Here is a 24,048-nt window from a genome sequence, read left to right on the forward strand (position 1 = left end):
CACTTGAACCCAGGAGGTGGAGGTTGCAGTGAGCAGAGATCGTGCCATTGCACTCCAATCTGGGTAACAAGAGTGAAACTCCGTCTCAAAAAAAAAAAAAAAAAAAAAAAAAGGAAGTGTGGTTAATGGTGCAGGTGGAAATTGAATTCCTTTTCTTTTTTAGTTTTGTTTTTTATCTCATTTTACTTTTTAAATTCTAATATTTACATACAGATACTGATTGAGTAGGCCTGGTGTGAGGCCTAGACTGTACATTTCTTTTTTATAATTTTAAAAAATATTTTTAAATTGACAAGTAAAAGCTGTATATATTTACAGCACTCAACATGATGCTTTGATATATGTCTACATTGTGAAATGGCTAAATCACACTATTTAACATACGCATTATCTCACATACTTATTCTGTTGTAATGAGAACACTTTACTCTCTCCGAAATTTTCAAGGATACAGTTTATTGTTATTAACTGTAGTCACCATGATGTACAATAAATGTCTTAAATTGGTTCCTACGGTCTAACTGAAATTTTGCATCCTATGACTAACATCTCTCTAATCTTCCCACCCTACCTCACCCAGCCTCCAGGAACCACCATTTTCCTCTCAGTTTCTATGAGTTCTACTCCCTTACACCCCACATACAGATGATATTATGTGGTATTTGTCTTTCTATGCTGGCTTATTTCACTTAACATAATGTCCTCCAAGTTCATTCATGTTGTCACAAATGACAGGATTTCCTTCTTTTTTAAAGCTGAATAGTATTGCATTGTGTGTATGCACTGCACTTTCTTTATCCATTCATCCATTGATAGACACTTAAGTTGATTCCATATCTCAACTATTGTGAATAATGCTGCAATAAATCTGGGAGTGCACGTATCTCTTTGACATACTGATTTCATTTCCTTTGGCCGTCCAGTCGTGAGACTGCTTATAAAAGTAAACAATGGCAAGGCACCGTGTCTCACACCTGCAATCCCAACACTTTTGGAGGCCAAGGCGGGCGGATTACCTGAGGTCAGGAGTTTGAGACCAGCCTGGCCAACATAGTGAAACCCCCTCTCTACTAAAAATACAAAAATAGCCAGGCGTGGTGGTACATGCCTGAAATCCCAGCTATTCAGGAGGCTGAGGCAGGAGAATCACTTGAACCTGGGAGGTAGAGGTTGCAGTGAGCCAAGTGTGCCATTGCACTCCAGCCTGGGTGACAGAGCAAGACTCTGTCTAAAAAAAAGAAAAAAAAAAAAGTACTTGATGTGGATCTAGATATCTCAATCCTTTGTCAACACTTTCATCTAACCTGCATGTATTCAGAAGAAAGTGTCATACACCATGATCATCAGGCTGTCTGGCGGATATGTTTTCCTAATGCCTATTGCTGAATCATGCATTTGTAACTATAATAACTTCATCATCATACAGATGGATTTGAAAATATTTTTAAATTAGCATCATAGTACTTCTCTCAATAGCTCTGAGAAACTGTGAGTAAATTTAGGAACAAGTTGTGGATGACAATTATTGCTTATGTTCCTATGGAGGGCTGGATTAAGACCTTACAGAGGCTTCAGATACAAAAATATTATAGTCTCTTCTCCACTCCCACCCCAACATGTACTTCGCTATTTTTAAAAATGCTAAAAAGTAGCATTAGGTGCAAGAACATTCAATAACATTTCTATTTTCTATTTTTCTCATGAAGACTACTTCAATACATTTTTGGAAACCAAATATTAGCTTATTTCCAAAAGGAACTGGAGGTGTCCCTACTAGAGTCCTAAACACTTTTGGGTAAAGCCAGTCGCAAGTGTATCCCAGGTTTCCACAGGCATCATATCTCTTAAAAGCCAGGTCTCATTTCTTATGTACAGTCTGCGGGTAACAAATATGGAACCATTCTGAATGTGCCAGACTCTCTTTTTCCAGTTTAACTACCCAAGAACTCCTTCCCAGACTTCTCCTTGCCCTAATCCTACCCAAACTAAATGAGGGCTTAGTTCTAAAAGTATGAAATTCCTTTCAATATTCAAGTACGTTGTAAGTTAGAAAATTAGATATCCTGGCCAGGTGCCGTGGCTCACACCTGTAATCCCAGCACTTTGGGAGGCCAAGGCAGGTGGATCACCTGAGGTCAGGAGTTCGAGACCAGACTAGCCAACACAGCAAAGCCTCGTTTCTATTGAAAATACAAAAATTAGCTGGGCATGGTGGTGGGTGCCTGTAATCCCAGCTACTCGGAAGGCTGAGGCAGGAGAATCACCTGAGCCCAGGAAGCGGAGGTTACAGTGAGTCAAGACCGAGCCTCTGCACTCCAGCCTGGGTGACAGAGAGAGACAACATCTCCAGAAAGAAAAAGAAAATTAGATCTTCTGCCCTATTTAAATGCTTTTCTTCTTTCCTATATTACTTCTGCAAAAGGCATGAGGCCAGCAGTGAAAGGGAAATGCAGAGTCATTAAAGTTTACCTATGTAGGTAGGTCAACATCAGACATTCTGAGCATCTTTGTTAGAATATATTTTGTAGACGTTGGCAACTCAATCAATTGAAAAATGATGATGAGAAGCACCTGGGAACCTAGAGGTGGAACTTTCTACAGCTCAGGGAAAGGCACAGTGTAGCTCCATTTTTCTGGAGCATGGGGGGCGCTGGTGGATCTATGAAAGGGGCAGAAGAATCTGGTACCTTAAGTCATGAACGTGAAACAGGCAAGCGAACTTCAGAAAGTTGTGAAGGAGAGACAATAGGAAGACTATCAATCCTCTTTAAACTGTGAAAACAAAGCTTGCCACCAAAATACAGCAAAAGGATTAGAAAGTAACTTTTCAGACGCCCTTGAAGGAATTGTATAGGTCTAGAATTTACATCCTAGATTGATATCCAAGCTTGATACCCCTTTGGTAATAAATGGCTGAGCAAAAGGCTTAGAAAATTTTTCACCCCCAAACATGGTATTAAGTAGCAGTTAATTTGTTTTTTACATAACACTGAATGTTCAAATAAGGATTTTTTAAAAGCTTTAACAAATGAAAGGTATTTTAGAAAAGAGAGAACACTCAGTGAGAGAGGGAAAGGTTAAAGGCAAGCACTTCTATTATCAGAGGACTGAACACACCCAAGAGGAAAGGAGTATGATCAAGAGAAAGACACCAGCACTGCCTGTAGTCAAACCAGGAGAAACCAAATCTGGGGTAGTATTCTGAAACCCTCCTGGAATAACCACCTTCTATTAGTTGTTAAAATAAAATAAAACAGGCTGGGCGTGGTAGCTCACACCTGTAATCCCAACACTTTGGGAGGCCAAGGCAGGCAGATCACCTGAGGTTGGGAGTTCAAGACCAGCCTAATCAACATGGAGAAACCCCGTATCTACTAAAAAAAATAGAAAATTAGCTGGGCTTGGTGGCCCATGCTTGCAATCCCAGCTACTCGGGAGGCTGAGGCAGGAGGATGGAGAATGGCTTCAACCTAGGCGGCAGAGGTTGCAGTGAGCCGAGATCACGCCACTGTACTCTAGCCTGGGAGACAAGGTGAGACTCTGTCTCAGAAATAAATAAATAAATATAAATAAAACAAAAAAATAAAATAAAATAGCCCTGTATATAATATAGGCCCAATACAAACTGAGTTTTCACATGAGCTTATCTGTTCCTCCTTATCTGTACTCACAAGACATTAGTATATTTCTACAATGTTCACAAATCATAAGAATCAAGATTTAAGTCCAGTACTTCTGATAGCAAGTCCAGTACTTAAGCCATTTTTTTTCCATGACCTAGCTCTCTTTAGATGCTGATCTTAACGGCATAACCAATTAATAGAAACTTATTGAGCTCTTTTCCATCGTCAAACACTACAGTGTATGACATTTCAATTACTGCCCTCTAAAATTTTTTCCAACAACAAATAAGCACTGTGCCAGGCATATAAAATAAGTCCTTAATCTAATATACAGTGAGAGTTTGGTAAGTAATCACTTACGGGTTAATGCTATAAGGTGAGTTAGAGCAATCACCTAAGACATAGTCTTTGCTAAACTAAGTGATACTGACCAAAAGAACGAGGGATTCCAAGAAGTAAGATCTGGGATGGATGGAGGATCTGAAACTTAAGCTGGCCTTCAAGAAGAGTGGTATTTGGCTAAAATGAGAGGAGAGAGGAGCATATTCAGAGAGTATGGGGACAGGATGACAACTAGGGTGAAGATCATAGTGACTCAAGTCTTATCTGTGAAAGTGAATATGGGGGTGTGGGTGCTGACAGGACAGCGATTAGCATAATTGAACCAGAAAATGTAGAAATTGTATATTGTCCTTTACAGATGAGAAAAATTTAAACACCGAAAGATTTAAAACATTGTTGCACAAAGTCCCACTCCTCATAGGTGGCAAAGTTAAAATTAGAATCTCACCCTATTAACCCTTGGCCCATCACTCTTTCTACCATACCAAGTTGTAGTTAAAACAACACAATGAGGGTGGGTCCAGTGGCTCATGTTTGTAATCCTAGCATTTTGAGAAGCAAAGGTGGGAGGATCGCTTGAGCCCAGGAGTTTGAGACCAGCCTGAGCAACACAGTGAAATCACATCTCTACAAAAACACAAAACAGTTAGGCAGCTGTGGTAGTGCGCACATATAGTCCCAGTTAGTTGAGGGGCTGAGGTGGAAGGATCACTTGAGCCCAGGAGGTACAGGCTGTAGTGAGCCATGATTGCACCCTGCACTCCAGCCTGGGCAACAGAGTGAGATACTGTCTGTAAAAACAAACAAACAAACAAAACAAATGACTATTCTTTAAGTGATAGTTATTATAATTTGAAGGGTATGACACAAAAATACCTATATATCTGCTATTAACCTATTGAATTAGTCTTTCTCAAGAATTTGAAACATTTCTGCCTCAGGTAGCTTTAATAAATAAAATAATATCATTTAAGTTTAGGGTACTTATCTGAAAAACAAAATCAATCATTTTAAAATACAGATGCTCATGATTATAACTATATGACTGCCTTCAAATAAGAAAGAAGTAGCCAAGATGGAATCAAAGTGCTAGAATTTGGAGACTGGGCAGATTTTTTAAATTAAACTCTAATTCTTTTACAGCAGTTCTAGGTTCCCAGCAAAATTAAGTAGAAAGTACAGATTGTTCCCATATACACCCTTGTCCTCTGCTATAAAACCTCCCTCACTATTGACATCCCTCACGACATTGGCACATTTATTACAATCAATAAGCCTATCAATAAACCTAATCGTGTGTGATGTCAACACATCATTTTCGGCCAGGCGCAGTGGCTCACACTTGTAATCCCAGCACTTTGGGAGGCCGAGAGGGGCAGATCACGAGATCAGGAGTTCGAAATCAGCCTGACCAACATGGTGAAACCCCATCTCTACTAAAAATACAAAAATTAGCTGGGCATGATGGCACGCACCTGTAGTCCCAGCTACTCAGGAGGCTGAGGCAGGAGAATCGCTTGAACCCAGGAGGCAGAGGTTGCAGTAAGCCGAGATCATGCCACTGCACTCCAGCCTGGGTGACAGAGCAAGACTCCATCTCAAATAAAAAAAAAAAAAAATCATTTTTACCCAAAGTACATTGTTTGCATTAGGGTTCACTCTCAGTGTTGTACATTTTATACATTCTATGGGTTTTGACAAAGGTATAATGACATACATCCCCCACTGTAGTAACCACGGAACAGTTTCACTACACTAAAAATCCTCTCTGTTCCATTTATCCCTCCCTCACTCCTAATCCCTAGCAACCTTGAATAGTTTTTACTGTTTCCATAGTTTTGTCCAGTGAAATTCAAAATTCGGAGTACTGTTTCTACTGAATGAGTATCGTTTTTGCACTGTCATAAAGTTGAAAAATCATAAGTTGAACCATTTTAAATCAGGACCATCTGCATTTTCTCTCAACTGATGGTTTGTATTGTCATTCTCTTGACATTGTCTTTCATAAAGCCGAAGTTTACAGTTTTAATGAAGTCCAGCTAATCAGTGATTTCTTTCACAGATAGTGCCTTTGGTGCTGTATCTAAAAGTCATCACAATACCCAAGATTACTGAGATTTTTTCCTATGTTATTTTCTGTGAGTTTCATTGTTTTGCATTTACATTTTGGTCTATGATCCACTTTGAGTTGCTTTTGTGAAGGATGTAAGGTTTGTACCTAAGATTCATTATTTTTGCATGTGGATGTCCAGTTGTTTCAGCACCATTTGCTGAAAATACTACCTTTTCTCCATCAGATTGCCTCTGCTTCTTTGTCAAAGAACAGTTGGCTACATTATATGGGTCTATTTGGGCTCTCTATTCTGTTTTGTTGATCTATTTGTTTATTTTTTCACGAACACCACGATGTATTTGTCTGGACGGAGGGAGGAGGGGAACAAAAGAACAAAGGGAGGAAGATGGCGCATTTCCGGGTTCTTCATCACCAACTTTCCCGCGCCTGGGAGGCGACATAGGCCGACTGCGCAGGAGCCACCTGACGTCTGACCAGGGAAACCGAAACCTACTTGGCAGAGCCTACCGCCTGGCCCCCTACCCGCCTATGTCCTGCCCACTGCCCTCCCACCCTGAGGCCCAAGACATAAAAGCCGCTCCCAGCAGGTGCACAGTGCGAACTTCCTCGGCCCCTCCTCATAGGCGGGACGTAGGAACTGCGCCCTGGAACGCCGGGAGCGACTTCCTCGGCCTCCGCCACCAGAGACCGGTGAACCTCCCCCCTTTCCTTCTTCACATTGGCTAGCTAATAAACTTTCTTTTTACCTTGCCTATTTGCCTTTTCTCTGGCATTTGCTCTGGTGGTCGCATTAAAGCAAATCAGCATTGATTACCAGAGCTTTACAGTAAGTCTTGAAGTCAAGTACTATCAGTCCTTTGACTTTGTTCTCATTTAGTATTGCAGTGGCTAATCTGATCTTCTAACCTCTCTATATAAATTTTAGGATCAGTTTGTTGAGGCCAGTCATGGTAGTGCACGTCTGTAATCCCAGCGACTCAAGAGGCTGAGACAGGATAATCACTTGAACCCAGGAGGTGGAGGTTGCAGTGAGCAGAGATTGTGCCACTGCACTCCACTCTGGGTGACAGAGCAAGACTCCATCTCAAAAATAGAAAAAGAAAAAAAAAAAAAAAGAATCAGTTTGTTGATATCCACAAAATAACTTGCTAGAATTTTGGTTGGGATTATAACTTATTTTTAATTTTCATTGATACTATTTTAGCATTATTATGTCCATTTTAAACTCTCTGTTATGTACACATTCTAAAATTACAACTGCATCTGTCTGAGGAACAGATTGCTATTCTTGAGTGAATTTAGCTCCCTCTACTCTCTTATTGAGGTTGATTTGTTCCCCTGCATCTCAAGAGGGTTCATCCTGAAGGACAAGTGCCAGTAGCCTTTGAAAACTTCACCAATCCTCTAACTTTTACATGCCTCTGAGAAGTTACAGTACTGCAAGACATTTTGGTATGGCTCCCACAAGGACTTCTGAAGTGCGATTTTCTTTTACAAAGCCCAAGTAGTCACTCATTTTACTTCCAGCAAGAAATGGAAGTGGCATATATTGGTGTGACTGTACTTTAAAATTGCCAAAAACACACACAGATGCACTTGCACCCACTTCTCTAACCTTACCATGGGGATATGGGAGTTTATTCTTTAATGCTTGGATTTAGACATAGAACGATAGCCATAATTATGATAATAATGAAGACCATGGCAACAAAGACAATGGTGATAAGAAGTACAGTCCCAGGCTGAGCGCAGTGGCTCCTGCCTGTAATCCCAACACTTTGGGAGGCTGAGGCAGGTGGATCACCTGAGGTCAGGAGTTCAAGACCAGCCTGGCCAACATGGTGAAACCCAGTCTCGACTAAAAATACAAACATTTGCTAGGCATGGTGGCAGGCGCCTGTAATCCCAGCTACTCGGGAGGCTGAGGCAGGAGAATCACTTGAACCCAGGAGGCAGAGGTTGTGGTGAGCCAAGATCGCACCATTGCACTCCAGCCTGGGCGACAGAGCGAGACTCCATCTCAAAAAAGAAAAAAAAAGTACAGTCCCAAAAACAAGGAAAAAGAGGATGGGACTCTTGGTAATGGCTTTATGCCTCATTTGCCTATACCAGTGTCTCCTTTATCAGAGATTTAATCATATTTTATGTGTTTCTGAAATTTAGTCACTGCTGTATGTGTCTGTTGTTTCTAAGTTCCTAAGGACAAGAATTATGTCTTTTACTTCTGGATCCTTCATTTCACTTGTTTATATATTCAGTAGATGTTTTATTAAATGTCTACTATGTCCAGATATTGTGTTACGCCCTAGCACTGAATAAGGCATGCACTAAGTGCACAGAAAAATTTTTTTCTAATAAATGAGAAACCTCAAACTATAGCTACATAACATTATAAACAGCTTGAGAGGCAGCAATATGACTTATTATTTTCATAATAACAAATAGGGCATAAATAATAAATTTATTTATTATTTTGTTATGTTTAATAAATACATATTGAGTAATTAATAGCAAATAAAACATAATACTAATACAAGGTTGTAGTAGTAGGGAAATTGTGCAAAGGGTAGAAGGAATTCATGAGAACTCTGCATTTTGTTCTCAGTTTTTCTATAAAGCTAAAGTTGCTCTATACTTTTTAAAAATTATAAAAAATATAAAATTTGCAGTCCTATTTATGGCATAACACCTGGCTCCACTGACAATCACCATCTAATAACTATTTCTGTATTATTTTTAAATTATAGTTCAGCAAACTTTAAAAGCTAAATTTTATTAATCCAGTGTGGATACCAATTTTCTAAATCAAGTTTTGTACAGCCAAATTCACATTATACTCCCTAGAACCTAAAGCAATGAATGCTTATAAATGCTCATAACTTCGTGGGGTTTGTTCATCACAAAATATAGAACAGTGTCCAACAGAGAATAGGCATGCAATAAGTATTTACTGAGGAGTAAATAAATCAATACAGCAAAAACAAAATTATGACAGAGGTTACCAGGATGCTATGACATTTTTAATAGATAAAAAATATACCTGTGATTTTTTTTAAATCACCACTATTTAAGAGAAAAATAAAATCAGTGAAAACTATCTTAGACATGAGAGTTCACTGAGATTTGTATTGTTTCATGTTTATTGGATTCATAAGAGCATTCAAATTTTAAAGGGAAAAAATGCAAAAATGCTAGATTATTTGCCCTCATTTTTAATCCATCTCCCATCTCAATTTATTTTGGTAACCTAAGCCATTAAGGCCCTAAGGATTATCTTGCATTACAGCAAACTTTGCGGGTTTAGCTACCTGTGAAATATGTCCCAAAGGGCATCCACACCTACTATCCTCACAGGTACAGTGCTTTCCAGTTTCCTATACATTACCTTATCTAAACTCAAATGAAGAGGATAAAATTCATGAGGAAATTGAGGACCAGTGAAGTTAAAAAAACTCCTCTGAGATCGAAACCCTAGAAAATGGTGGGGGTGGGACCAGAGCCGCACTACCTGTTCTTTTCACTACATGACGCATCTGAAGTTCTATTTATCACATGCCCTCTCCCTCTTTCTCATACTACAGAGCACCAGCCAGCACTAACCTCGGAGCTATAGATCCAAAGGGCCCCTCACAGATTTTTGTGGGGTTCCTTTAGGCACAAAATACAAGTCACAGATGAGTTAATGAGTGGATCCATTACAGACAATATCCAATTTCCAAGAGAAGCCCAGCTAAACTCAGGAGCTCTGTAGTAAGTCCGAACCCATGTTTAGAACTCCTCTACCTTTGCATTGCCCTTCTAGGCCTTAGCGACTCTTGGGCTGGCTCAAAACTAACCTTGTTCAGCATTTCAAAGCCAAAGTAAGATTCCAGCTGGTAATAAGTACATAATTTGCCAAATGCTGGGGTTTATAGCATTAGGAAACATCAAGTATTTCTATGCAAAACAATTAGAAAATAAGAGAATTATTTTTAGCCAAATCATATGTGAATAATGCAGATTAATAATAACATATTTAAATGTATACAAATATAATTAAAAGAGAAAAAGTTTACAGACACCATCACTTTAGCCACTAGGTGATTGATGCTCCAATAAACATCCTTGACAGGTATCTGGACATCTCAGCTCCTTTACTAAACTATGTTATTAGCACAGTGTTAATAAATCTTTGACGAATAGAATTAAATCAAATGGAATAAAATTGAATTGCCAAAGACAACACAGTTAGAGATTTATCTTCAGAAGTACTTAACTCTGTTTCACATCAGAATCACCTGGGGAGCAGTTCAAAGTACTGATTCCCAATCTCCAACCTCAGATATTCTGATTTGATTGGTCTGAAAATCTTTTAAGGTTTCTAATTTCCTGGTGAGCAGTCCTCACTATGGATGGTTGCTGCATTCAGAGAAGCTCTGGGATGCCTGGGGATGCTGGACACATTTCTGGACTGAGTAGTCATTGTTGGGACAGAGTTGATCAATTCATATGTTGCGCAGCTTCAAACGGGGCAAGAGATAAAGAGTCCAGTGTGTCTGTGTTGCGGACAGGTCACCATTTATGTGAGCTGGCACAAGAATGTTAGCATGTCTGTGGAGGTCCGCTTTTAGACGTGTGTTTGCTTTCTGGATGCCTGCGAGACGTGTGTTTGGATTGTGTGTTTGAGGTGAGGGTGATGTGAAGTGCCTGAAAGCAGATCTTTTAAAGGAGCTTAGGAAGGATATCTGAGAGCTCATGCGAATTGAAAATGGTGTGACACGAATGTATGGAGGGTGGCCACTCTAATTTTTTCATGTGTCTATTAAAAATGAAAATACATGGAAAGGTTTGAAGTAAATTCACTGTGTGTGATCGAGAATTCATATGACTTCAAGACTGGGGAGCGATTATACAGGAAGGGAAGAAAAGAGGGAGTTCACAGAGTGGCTAGGGGAGAATAAGCAGGTGATAAGGTTCTGTGTTTGGACATGGAGAGTGTTGAGGAATCTAAGTGAAAGGCATTCTGGAAACACCTTCCCCACTTCCCTTACATTTAAGGTTTCTAAAGCAAATGGATCTTACCCTGAAACGGAGGCTGGGGCCTCCCCACTGCAGGCTGGCTCTCCACCCCCACCCCAGGAGCAGTAGCCTCCCTTCTGACTGCAGGCACAGAATAGGGAATGCCAGAGAAAAGATGAAGGGAGATGTGCCTGCCAGTGACAAGAAGGTCCTGGGTCAAGGATCTGCCCTCAGCTAGATACGAAGCTCCTCAAATGTGAGTCTCGTATGAGGAGCAATCAGGAGACTGGTTCTGACTAAACCCTTCCTTTTCAGAGACAGGGGATGCTTCACCAAGCACAGTGTCCTTCAGCCTGTGCTGCTTTGGGTGAGGAATCACAGCAAACCAGGCCAGCAGAAGAGAAGTTAAGACAGAGCCCTCAGGAGTATTCCCCTGGGAGGGAGGAAGGCCTGCTTCCATTCAAAGGAGATGGGCACTAAGGCTGAGGCCACCTATTTCAGAGTTTCACACACATCCAAATCCATCTGCCCTCCCACCAGCGTCAGCACCGACTGCCAGACCCAGCACCACAGGGTCTGCCTCACAAGATGTTCTGGTGTTTACTGATCCTAATCACAAGAGCTGATACCGGTAAGCCCTTGATAGCCTTCAGCATGCATACACATCCAATACCTCTTAAAGCAATAACACTGAAAGGTACTGCCATTGTTCCCATATAATAAATATAGAAGTCAAGGTGCGGAAAGGCAAAGCAACTTTGCTAAGTAGTAACAAGGACAGCCAGAACTTATCCTGAATCTTCTGACTCTAAGTCCCAGACTCTTTGCGTAACGAAGGTAAGTATATGCCAAAGACCCAGAAATCAACTCACATCTGATATCCCGATAAATGTTCAGCCAAGTGCAGGAGTGGCCTCCGAGAGAGAATCCATACTGCTCCGTAGCTTGACACCTTCACCTCCTGAGCACCCGGTGAAATATGGAATTTGACCTCAAAAGTAACCAAATGCAAGGGAGATGAGGAGAGTATCATTGAATAGTGATTCCAAGCATAGATTTTAGAGTCGGATATACATGAGTTTCAAATGTATTAGCTACATTTCCTTGAGCAACTCATTTCACTTCTCTAAGCATTAATGTCCTTACGTGTAAGATAGAAATAATGCCTTGCACAGCTGTGAGAACTCAATCAAATTATGTATGAAAAGCTCTGAGCATGAATTATGTATTATTTTGAGTCTGGTGCATAGAAAATACTAAGAAGTTAGCTTCTTTTTATTTTACACACACACACAAATATAACCATAGACATCATTAGCTGATGAGCTGCCATTGGCATCCTCTCTATTACTCATAATTAATGTCCTCGTGGTGACTTGCTCATCATACTGCCTCTATTGTCTCAGGCAGAATAAGCCTTAAAAAGGAAATGAAAGCAGAGGTATGGAGTGGAAAGAACACCGGACTAGCAGTGGAGAGAATCTCAATTTCATTTTCAGCTCCGCTACAGATGTACTGTGGGACTCCAACAGGTCGGTCCCCTTCCTATCATTTTTTACTTCTGTGGAGTGAGGGGGTCAGATGAGAGGCCCAAGGCCCTTTTCAGGACTCTCAACTCTGGGTTTTAGAAAGCCAACGATCGGCAAAATGGTGCTGAATCCCCTACTGGCTTGAACAGGACGAACTCTTGCCTCAAATGGCTGGTCTGAGAGTTTCAGCCACTGGAAACAGTTCTCTTTCCCTTTGGATGGGACTTTTGAACCTAGGCCAGGACTCAGAGGTCCCAAATGAAAACAGCCCCAAGTCATTTCATAACAAAGGAAAAGACACCAAGAGCCAGTGAGGAGATGAGTCTGGGAAGCTGTATTTCATCGTCACAACTGAAAAATCCTCCATGCACCCAACCTCCCCCTAGCCACCCCAAATCTCAGGGGGAAGCCACCCCTCATCTAAAGTTACCCTTCCACAAGTAAATCAGCAACTCCCCTGAAAAACAAAAAGTGCTTGGTCTACATTATCTCCAAAACTCAGGACCTTCTAACACCACTACTAAATGTCTAAAAACTTAGCTCTCTTCCTCTGCCTTCTTCATCCTGAAACTAACTCTGCAATCGGCCTGTCTTGCCTGCCAACAATTTCAGCTCTGCTAACGCTGTTTATTGTATCCTGCAGCTGCTATGGATTCATTTATTTTGCTTCGGCCTTCTTTGGTTATTAGTGATCTTTATTCTTCCCTTCATAGCATAAATCCAGACCCCCAAAAACATGGGATCTGATTTCTCAAGTCTGTGGTGCCTCATTCCGTTCCCTTCCTTGTCTGACTGAAAAACGCCCTTCTGTTTCCTTTTTAAAACTTTTCCTGAAACACCAAAAGAAGTATATGCAGAGCTTTCATTTTCAAACAAGAAAAAATAATAAAGAAAAAAGACCCACATAACTTACTTTCATCCAGGGGTGCACAGTTTTGGAAAGAAGAAAACAGAGCTATAATCCACTGCGTTTCCCCAACCCAGAAAGAAGAATTTGTTGTGAAACGCTTCTTTTTCCACTTTGCTGGTGAAGGAGCCTGGTGGTAGGCATACATCCACAGGCTGATGCAAGATGCCTTTGAGAGAAACCTCACATTCTGAGGATTCCTGGGAAAGCGCCAGGGATCCCAGCATCCAATATATTGCACATTTGGTTTCAATTAGGAAGGGGGTTGGGGAGGGAAGAAGGAAAGTCACCAATCAGAGCTGTTTTCTGTTTGGAGGCTATTTCTTTTGACCCAAGGGACTATGGGCAAAGCTATAATTTACAGCAAAACCCATTCATAGAAGAAAAAACATGTATAACCATAGGACAGACTTAAAGACACAGCGCCCTTCTGCCTTATTCCCACTCATATCCATCTCCTCTTCCTTCCCCTCCATTTAAGACTTGATCCCCATCCCGTGATCCCCCCCGCCACCTACCGCACACCTCATTTTTCTTACTTGAGCTGAAGCTATAAGCACAACTTAAAGTTTGGGGTTTCTTCGAGTTGAAGTTTCTGGGACAGTTGGGACACACACGCGGAGCTGACCTTTAGTATTTTGACCATGAAAGCCTAGAGCTGAGCTCTCCCCTGAAAGACTTGATTTAATCGCTTGCCACCACTGCTTCCCTCGCCAAAAAAAAAAAAAAAAAAAAAAACTGGAAAGTGCCAGAATCCAGGATTCCTATTTTTTTCCACTCAATTCCCAGTTGGCTGCTGCCTCTGAGGGTCTGTTGCTGTCCTGGATTCATGCTGCTAAATGAAAACACAAGCATTTATAAGGACTTTCTAAATTATTTTGTGAACTTTTTTTTCCCCTCCTTTATCTTCTGCCCGCTTCCACAGCCATGGTCAGAGATCATGTGAAATGGGCGGGTAGGCAATAGGGGAGGAGCCTTCACTCCACTCTCCAAACGATAACTAATAACCCTCTCCATCCATCCAGGCTCCAGCCTTAACCCTTCAGTGCCTGGATCATTCCTGACCAAGCCCATGCTGGGCTGTTCTGGAGGTCCTGATTCTCCGTGAATATGGAGAATGCAGGGCAAGCAGGGACCCAGGAGCAGGAGATCCAAAGAGGGCAGTAGATGGCAAAAGGCAGGTTAAGAAGAGCGAGCTTACCTTTGAGAGCCAGCCCTCTCATAAAGAGACCTCCTTTCTCTGGGCTCTGGAGCTATCACCAGCTCTTCTCTGTTTGTAGTTAATCTGGGATTGCATGGTCTCAAGATGAGCAAGAAAAGAAGTGAGCAAACAGGAAAGGGAGGATGGAAAGAGATCATGGAGGAACATTCCCATAGTAAGTTAGGAGCAGGAGATATTTCACAAGGGGAACAGAAAGGCACACACACACACAAACAATGAGGGTGGCCATGAAACTGAGAGCCAGTGTTGAGTCAGTGTTAAGTCCCTAAGAGTCTCATAAGCTCAGCACCAGTCTGAGGGTCAGAAAGCAGCAGCTGTTAATATCTGTGCCTCACAGCTGTTACAGAAAAGGACACAGAGTACATGGGATTGGTTCAGAGGGCAGCCATGGAAATGATTAAAGGTAGCAAGCAAGACCTTAGAGAAAAAATAGAACTAGGGTTATTTTATGAAGAGAAAAGACACTGCAGATATCAACTTATTAAGAAGACTCTTCAAATAACTTACAGCATCTGAAGTCAGGTCTGAGGGTGACTCAGGCCAGGACATGCAGCTCGACTCAATAAATATGTGTTGGTCTCTTATCAGGCACTTTACTGGGTGCTTGCCAGAGACAACTAGAAATCCTTCTCAAATGTCTATGCCTATAGTAGTTCACCTCTTTGGCATTACTATAAAGAATGTACCAAAAATACAATCTGTGATTTCACAGATTTGGTGATACTATAGGTCAAATGTGGAAAACAGTAACAACTTCATAAAACCAGACAGAGCCTGATAAAGGACAGGGCCTGTAGATACAGGTATGTGTTTTCCTTTTTCATTTTAAGGTGGTTCTACTCCATAGGTGAGACTGTTTTTTTCTGTGTAAGTATAATTAGGACTCAAGTTATAGTCTTAATTGAGCCAGGACTGAGCCAGTGATGTAGACTGCAAAACCCAGACACACCAGGGTTTGTCTGAGACAGACTAGGCAGTCAAGAGTCTATTTGTATATAGACCAGGACACTTCTGGGGAAGAAGTCACTGAACATAGGACCAAGGGATAAAAATCCCAAGGACAACTGAGCTATGTCAATAGTAAGGAGTAGCTCAAAGGAAAATATCATGTCTATCAATCACTCAAAACACCATCTCCATCACTCAGGCTATTCTCAGTCAAATCTGGGGTCTAATCTCGAACTCTAGGAAGAAGGTTCTACAAAGAAAAGAGCAAGGAAAAGCTGAAAGTGATATTTTACTAAAATATTTGAGGGATATTTAAAGCATGAGGAGGATTCATTAGACTGAAGCCTCAGTTTTTGGAGACAACTCTGGTTGAGTGACAACCAGTGTTCAGCCTTGACACCAGCCATTGCTGTGGGAAGCCAGAGCTTTAAAGTAAGAAAACGGCAAATGCTAACTTCAAAGCTGAAGGGACTAACCCATGGAACACACAAAGAAATTTCCTGGGAACTCCCAGAACTATTTGGTAGAGTTTTGAGTAAGACTGGAATTCCTAATATTGTGGGAACAGATGTGGAGAAATACCATTTTATTACTCTTCTGTGAACAGATTTTACCCCCTGGTTGGTCTGGCTTGGGAAATTTGAGTCATTGTATTCAGAATTATTTATGTTCCTTAGGAAGTAATGTATTCTCATTATGAGGACTGTTTTACACTGAAAACAAATGACTGAAAAAACAATATAGAATTCCATTACTGGGATTTTACTAAAAATAGGACAGATCTATCAGGAATGGTCAAGATGCAGTGTTAATTAGAAGTAAGATGTGCAAGATGACTTTTCAAGACCTTTTCTAGTCTACAAACCAAGGTTCAAGTAAATACAAAAGTTGAGCATTGAAATAACTATAATATTTCTGTCTCTAAATAGCTATGAGCTGGATGCTTTTGTGATGTCTCAGGACATAAAATGAAGGATGAAAGTAAAATGAATTAACCTAACTTAGTTTGAGAAACACACACATACCTTAAAAGGATACATGGATATTCGCAGAAACCAAACCCACATGGTACATTTAACTTCACAAGGAATTTAAGCCACAAATTAACCACCACCAGTAACTTAGTCAACAGGTTTTTCTTCTCTCCTGTCCTGTCTTCTCTTCTCCTTTCCTCCTCTCTTCTCTTCTTTCCTCTCCTCTTTTCTTCTCCTCTCCTCGTTCTCTTATTTCTTTTCTCTCTCATTCATTTCTTGCCTCTCTCTCTCTCCTCTACTTACTGCTGCTCATTCTGCTTTAGCCCATTCTTTTTCAGCAAAACAGCCTTTTCTGCTTCTTTTCACATAATATTATAGGTGGTTATAATAGGCAACTGTAACAGTGCCTTAGCTCTCAAATTTATCTCTTCTTACTTCAAGCGATCATGAGAGAATGACAGATATTATGGGAGTCCAATTCTTGAATACTGGGATGGAGAATTTTACTGGTCAAATGTGTTTCTTATGTGCATCCTCTATCTCTAAACTGTAGAGGGCAATGGATCATATAATATGAATATAGCTCCAAGGGCTCATATGCATACATGAGTCAATGCTCAGAAAAGGGATGTCATACATTAGAAGACACCCCAAAATTGTCTGTTACACCAATAATTAGCCAAGCATGACAATCCATCGATTTTAAAGAAATTATGCCTTACTAACACAAAACCAGAGAATATTGTGTACGTCGGAGTTATATTCTGCACACATTTAACTTAAGCACCAATTTTAGAACCTAATTCTTTTTCTTTTTCTTTTTTTTGAGACAGAGTTTCACTCTTGTCACCCAGGCTGGAGTGCAATGGCATGTACTTGGCTCACAGCAACCTCTGCCTACCAGGTTCAAGCGATTCTCCTACCTCAGCCTTCCGAGTAGCTGGGATTACAGACACACACCACCATGCCCAGCAAATTTTTGTATTTTTAGTAGAGACAGGGTTTCACCATGTTGGCCAGGCTGGTCTCAAATCACTGACTTCAAGTGAGCCACCCGCCTCGGCTTCCCACAGTGCTAGGATTACAGGCATGAGCCACCGTGCCTGGCCTCCAATATTAGAACCTAACTCTTAAGACTCCCTGTTACCGGTTGATCTATCCATAATAGACAAATCCATTGACATATATTAAGGCAAAAAGGATTAATAGTCTTTAAAAATCAGTATGGTGAAACTCTTGTAGACAATAGAAACACCTTGGTCTTCTAAAAAGCAAAATAGTCTGAATGTTCAGACAGCTGCATATAGACTTGCTTTTAGTTTCTTCCTGAATTTACCACATGATTCTCGAATCTTAGTGTCCTTAAGAATTATCCTATGAAGTCATCCACAGAAGTATTTATACTATCTTATGAGTGATTTAAAGATCTTTCAAAGATAATTTTAACTCTATGAGATTGTTCACTTTATCATCTGGGTCCTAACCCTGCACACTACTAGGTGGTGTTCTCCTGTCAGAGACTTTCATGGAAAATGATCCAATTACAAACCCCTAGGGGGCAGAGTCACCTTGAACAAGTCATTCACTTTTCTAATTGTAAAATGGGGGATAATATGAACTGACAATTCACAGGAGTTGTGAAGATCAAATAAGATTCAGAAAGAATAATTTATTGAGTACAAATGGTAGGAGGGGAGATTCAGGATACATACAGCAGAACTTTTGACATATAAAACTTCTGACACCGTATACCAGACACTGTGATAAGAACTCTATATTTATTATTTCATTTAACACTCACAAGAATTTTATAGGATGGGTACTACTATTTTCCCAATGGCCATATGAGAAAACCAATGCACAGAGAAGTTAACTTGCCCAAGATCATACCTGCCAGACTAGAATACGTGTGTGTATGTGTGACAACAAAATGTGTGTCTATGTGACAATGCTGTGTGTTTGCATAGTGAATAGGAAAAATTTCAGAGCAGTTGAGAAATAGTTAATTCTTAGGTTTTCTGGGCTTGAAGTCTTGTTACCCATATGGAAAATCATCTATGTCCTTTTCTTTCCCATCCTTTGCTCTCCTGAAGCCCATCAATGACTATGTTCCTACCCCCTTAGCACATCCACTAGAGAAAGAGATGAGAAATCAAAAAAGGAAAATTCATATCAGTCCATCTAGTGACTCTCCCATGGATGAACTGAAAAGTTAAGAGAAAGTTAAAGTTAATGGCCAAAATAAGATTCTTATTTGTCTGCTTCTAACAATGCCACATACAATATTTCACAGTTCAAGGAGTGCTTTCACAGACATGACTTCATCTGATCCTCAGACAGTCCCAATATGTACTCAGTGCAGATATTAATATCCTCACTTCACAGAAAGGAAAATGGAGCTCAGGGACTTGGTAACTTAGTTGAGGATTTTTGCTGTTAAGTAACAGAATCTGAGTTTGAATCCAGTTCTTGTGATTCTCAGTGCTCCTCCTGCCCATTTGGCATCAATAACAAACCTCGGAGCCACTAGACTATTAATTTACACTCAATTCTGGAGCATGAGGTTATCTGGTCTCCCTGCTTGCTTTACTGTTCTTTCATTTTCTTTTTCATTGTAGAGAAAGAATAGCAATTCCTTGCCTCGACAGAAATTCTAAGATGAGAGGTGAAGAAACAGACAGAAATCTCAGAATTGTAATTCAGTTTTAGCTTCCTTGAAGAGAGTGGGGCTACAAAAAGTTTTTTAAATGGCGTATTTTATATAATGGTCAAGGATATAAACCCTTCTCCAGGCTATAGTCTGGCACCCTAAACCATTCCTGTCAGATAAGATAGCAACCTTCTTTTAAGTATCTCCAGAAAACAGGATCTCTTAACAGTTCTCAGTGTTTATCAACACTCAGTGTCAAAATTTCTGCTTTATGTATCCTGAATCTCCCCACTGCCATTTGTACCCTATCCTTGTCTGTATTGTGTGGAAACAACCTTCAGGTGGTTGAACCATCGCCCAGCTCCTCATGCACCCCTGTGTCTGAGCAGAGTGAACTTGGAGCAGCAGTGTTATTTTTCCATGCTCAGGCCCAGTTTTCAGGAATCATCTTATACATAATAATAACCTCCTTATGAAACTTAAAGACTGTCAGCTGCCTCGCTTCCAGGCTGGAGTTTTTCCAGCATTCATGAGAGAATCAACATAGTCCCCACTGACTGTACTGATCCAAGAAGTTTGGAAGATAAAGGACGTTTAGTTATTGAGCTTTATTTTTAGTGATTCATTCTACTTTTCCCATCGATCTCTGGAGGACACTGGAAGTCTGGGAGGTTAATATCTGTGAGTACTTATTGGGAAAGAGTATCTAAGTAATTATTAAAAATTATTTTACCCACTAAAACATCTGTCTTTAGGGACTCTGTTTGCATAATGTCCTATCGTCTCACTCTTAATGCATAACTCTATCCCAGTGTTCTGAGTTACACCATAAACACTACATCTCTGTTTCTAACACACAACATATTTCAAAGCAGAAAGGAATGTATAGCACCAATGTTATTTTTCCATGTACAATTCCAGTTTGGAATGTCCAGTAGCACTCAAATTGCCTTTCAGGATAAAGACCAGATTCTGATTCTGTGTAATCCTTGTTTGTTTCTGGGAAGGCTCAGATGTTTATCTTATGGACGGAGACTGTGTTCTTCAAGGCCCTTCATGTCCCACAGAAGAACCCAGGTGCACAAAATGTTTTCATATTAAACATTTAAGAGATTTGAGGTGAACAAAACAAATAGAAAAAATAAATAGGCAAAGCACCCCAAAACCAATCAGGGGTCAGGGGAGTGGTTTGAGGGGGATGGAATCTAGAGAAGATCACCCTATGGGATGTCAGTAGTCTCTGAGAACACAGATCAAGCCCTGCAATCTCTCATTCTTTGTTTAGCCCATGGGGAGACCCAGTTTCTTCAACAGAATGAAGATTAGAGGTAGAATAATTATTATTCTTTTTTTCATGAGAAATCTGGAATACACTTGAGAGACCTGGCAGAGGTGAATGGAGAGATGAGTCCTGAGTCTGCATCTCTCCCACTTCCTGCAACTGAGACCCCTGGATCCTCATCTGCAGACTCAGTCTCATCCCTCCCCACCTCCTTAGAATCAATCTGAGCCTGAGGTAGGGGGATCTGTTCAGCAGCAGTTAGTCCATCTGGGATTAAAGACCTACATCTCATCTGGGCCCCAATTCCAAGTTGCATTGGCATTACTGAGGTCCAAGAGAGTAGGCGTTTGTAGGTCTTCTCCTCTACAGTGACCTTGGTACTGCTCCCTCCCCTATAGATCTGGCCAGCAGGGAAAAAAGAATGAAGTCAATGTGAAGAAAAATGCAAAGGCTAGTGAGATTCCTGGCAGTTTTCCAGTTCTCAGTCGCAAGCTCTTCCCAAGGTCAAGATGCTCCTCCTGCTCTTGGATTCCATATGACACCAGTGTCCACATACTGTGTTCCCATTTGCTGCTTAAACTGCATCAAACAGGTTTCTGTTACTTGAAGTCATACCCTTTTCAGGTCTCTCTGTACAGGTGCCTTTTCTAGTAAATTAGCTAACACTGCTACCAGAATAGAAGATGGGTATTGTTATTCCAATTATGACAGACAAGGAAACCACTCAGAGACTCATGTTGGCATTCCCAGTAACTCTTTGATGTAGGAGTAGAGCTCAGACCATGGAACCCACAGGGAGGTATTACTCAGAAATCCAGGCAAATAAGTACTTGATCAATGGGTAGGCGAAGAGTCAAGATTCAGTCAGGAAAGTAGACACCATATTAGGTCTTTCAACAGCATGGATTTGATAAGGAATTGATTGATCACACAGGTGTTGGAGAGCTGACTGAGCAGAAATTGAATAACTGCAGAAAGCAGAAAGCAGTTACCATCCCAAGGCTGAGGGAGGAAAAGAATAGAAGGCTGGGTGCGGTGGCTCATGCCTGTAATCCCAGCACTTTGGGAGGCCGAGGCGGGCAGATCATGAGGTCAGGAGGTTGAGACCATCCTGGCTAACACAGTGAAACCCCGTCTCTACCAAAAACACAAAAAATTAGCCGGGCGTGGTGGCAGGCGCCTGTAATCCCAGCTGGTTGGGAGGCTGAGGCAGGAGAACGGCGTGAACCCAGGAGGCGGAGCTTGCAGGGAGCTGAGATTGCGCCACTGCACTCCAGCCTGGGCGACAGAGCGAGACTCCATCTCAAAAAAAAAAAGAAAGAAAGAAATAGAAAATTACTCTCTTCTCTCCTCCTTCTGACTTTCAGTCTCCATCTTCTGCCTCCTCTTGACAGAACCTAAGAGGAAGCCTACTGGTAAAGGAATCTCTGACTGCACTTTGCAGAGCCTCAGATCTGACAACACAGAGCAGAGCATAGAATGTTTAGAGTTGACAATAGGCAAATTCCCACCACTCTTGCTTTCCACTCATTAAATACATTCTCTCCACCCATTACTGATCTCTGGCCCAGATTGCCACCTATATGTGTCCTCTCTCCTTAGATTCCAGGTTTTGCAATGCCAACTAAATCTTCTTTCAGTTGCCATACCTGGTACAGTATATCAGGCACGACTTCTGCTCTACAGGGTATTCCCTAACTATGGCCCTATTCAGGCAGCCTCCAACCTACTCCTACTAATCAGATTATGCCAATACACCTCCTCAGATCAGACAACCAACCCCAGGGCCTTTGCATTTGCTACCCCCTCTGCATGGGCCACTCTTCCCCATGTAGCCACCTACATTGTTCTCTTCCTTCCTAAAGGACCTTACCACTGAAATCTGGCATCCCTTTCTAATATTTTATGTCCATTACCACTTTCTATCCCCCTTTCTCATCTTTTGTTTCATGTTAGAATTTATTAACATACTGCAGGCCAGGCATGGTGGCTCACATCTATAACCCCAACACTTTTGGAAGGCTGAAGTGAGAGGATACCTTGAGGCCAGGAGTTTGAGACCAGCCTAGGCAACACAGACTTTGTTTCTACTAAAAAAAAAAAAAAAAAAAAAAAAAAAAAAAAAGGCCATGTGATGGAACATGCTTATAGTCCTAGCTATTCAGGAGGCAAAGGCAGGAGGATCACTTTAGCCCAGAAGTTTGAGGCTGCAATGAGCTATGATCACACCACTGCACTCCAGCCTAGGCAACAGAGCAAGATCCTGTCTCAAAGAAAAAAAAAACTATATAGTTTATTTATTTATACCCCCTAGAATGTAAGAACTGTTATATTGTTTATTAGCATATCTCCAAGTGTCTATAACCATTCTGAGCACATACTAGGGATTTATAAAATATTTGTTAAATGTGGAATGAATGAATGAATACCTGAGATAAAACCTACCTGAGAAAGCTGGAAATGTCTGCATCCTAAACAAAGAAGACAGAAGGAGACTAGAGAGAATATCCCTTGCCTGTCCTGGAAGTCACCTTTAGGAGTCAGTTGGGGAGATATGAACACAAAAGCTCCTTGAGCTCTCAGGGCCATTGTGGAAGGAAGAATAAAAAGAACCAAGTGGGAAAATGCAGTGGACCATGGGTGCCCAGCTCTTTCAGCAGTTCTTACTCCAATAAGCTCCAATAAGTTGAAGGAACTATAGCTAATGCAGCAGCAGATGTCTAAATCTCATAGTAGAGAAAGATAAATTGCTAAAGGATGAAGTAGAGGCATGTAGGTAGCATGATGGAAACAGTGGGACATCAGGATGTGGAGGGGATGGGAACTTTGGGTCTTGACAGGCAACACTGTATCCGTCCTTTAAAAGAATCCCATCCCAGACGAAGGCTAGCAATGAGCTTTCATCCTTGTCCTTCAAACAAGTTATTCCTCCATGGGTGGAGAGAATATGATTTTTACATTGAGGAATGGAGAGTTTCAGACATCATTCACCCTGATCTACCTCTGCCACTGAAGGGTGAGGCATGATGGCTGGAGGAGAAACATGGTACTCGTGTGGCCTAAAATTCCAGCAGTGATCAGGGAAGGCCAACCTTATGCCAGTAACTGAGACTCCCAGGGATGGAAGAACCCAAACTAAGGGCCAGCTTGGTCCTAATACTTTCCTGACAGGGCTCAGGGTATCCTCTATCTCTGGATCCTACTTTTCTTTCCCTTCTCTGCCTCCCAAAACTCCACCCAGCTCTTCCACCTGCCAATGCATCCTGACCAGGGAGGAAAAAAAGCCAGTGGCTGTGTTACACTGGGAAGTTTCCTTACTTCACCATCAGCAAGAACTCACGAATCAGGGAAGTGAACAGTATGACAGTAGGATAAGAAGTCAGAATTTCAGGCCTGGAGCAGTGACTCATGCCTGTAATCCCAGCATTTGGGAGGCCGAGGTGGGTGGATCACCTGAGATTGGGAGTTTGAGACCAGCCTGGCCAACATGGTGGAACCC

The 24,048-nt window shown here is 41.2% G+C and overlaps 1 protein-coding gene across 2 annotated transcripts in view; it reads right to left on the minus strand.

Moving 5' to 3' along the window:
- Window positions 1-13,730, minus strand: part of DDR2 (discoidin domain receptor tyrosine kinase 2) — a 166,286-nt gene extending 152,556 nt beyond the window's left edge. Inside the window, exon 1 of one of the 2 annotated variants that reach the window (XM_011952963.1) lies at window positions 13,480-13,730. The gene's annotated coding sequence lies outside the window, so the exon portion shown is untranslated. The remainder of the gene's footprint in view (window positions 1-13,479) is intronic. The other variant, XM_011952964.1, reaches the window with a different exon arrangement.
- Between the last annotated feature and the right edge of the window lie 10,318 nt (window positions 13,731-24,048).

Source organism: Colobus angolensis, unplaced genomic scaffold, assembly GCF_000951035.1.
Source record: "Colobus angolensis palliatus isolate OR3802 unplaced genomic scaffold, Cang.pa_1.0 Scaffold354, whole genome shotgun sequence".
NCBI classification, from domain to species: domain Eukaryota; kingdom Metazoa; phylum Chordata; class Mammalia; order Primates; family Cercopithecidae; genus Colobus; species Colobus angolensis.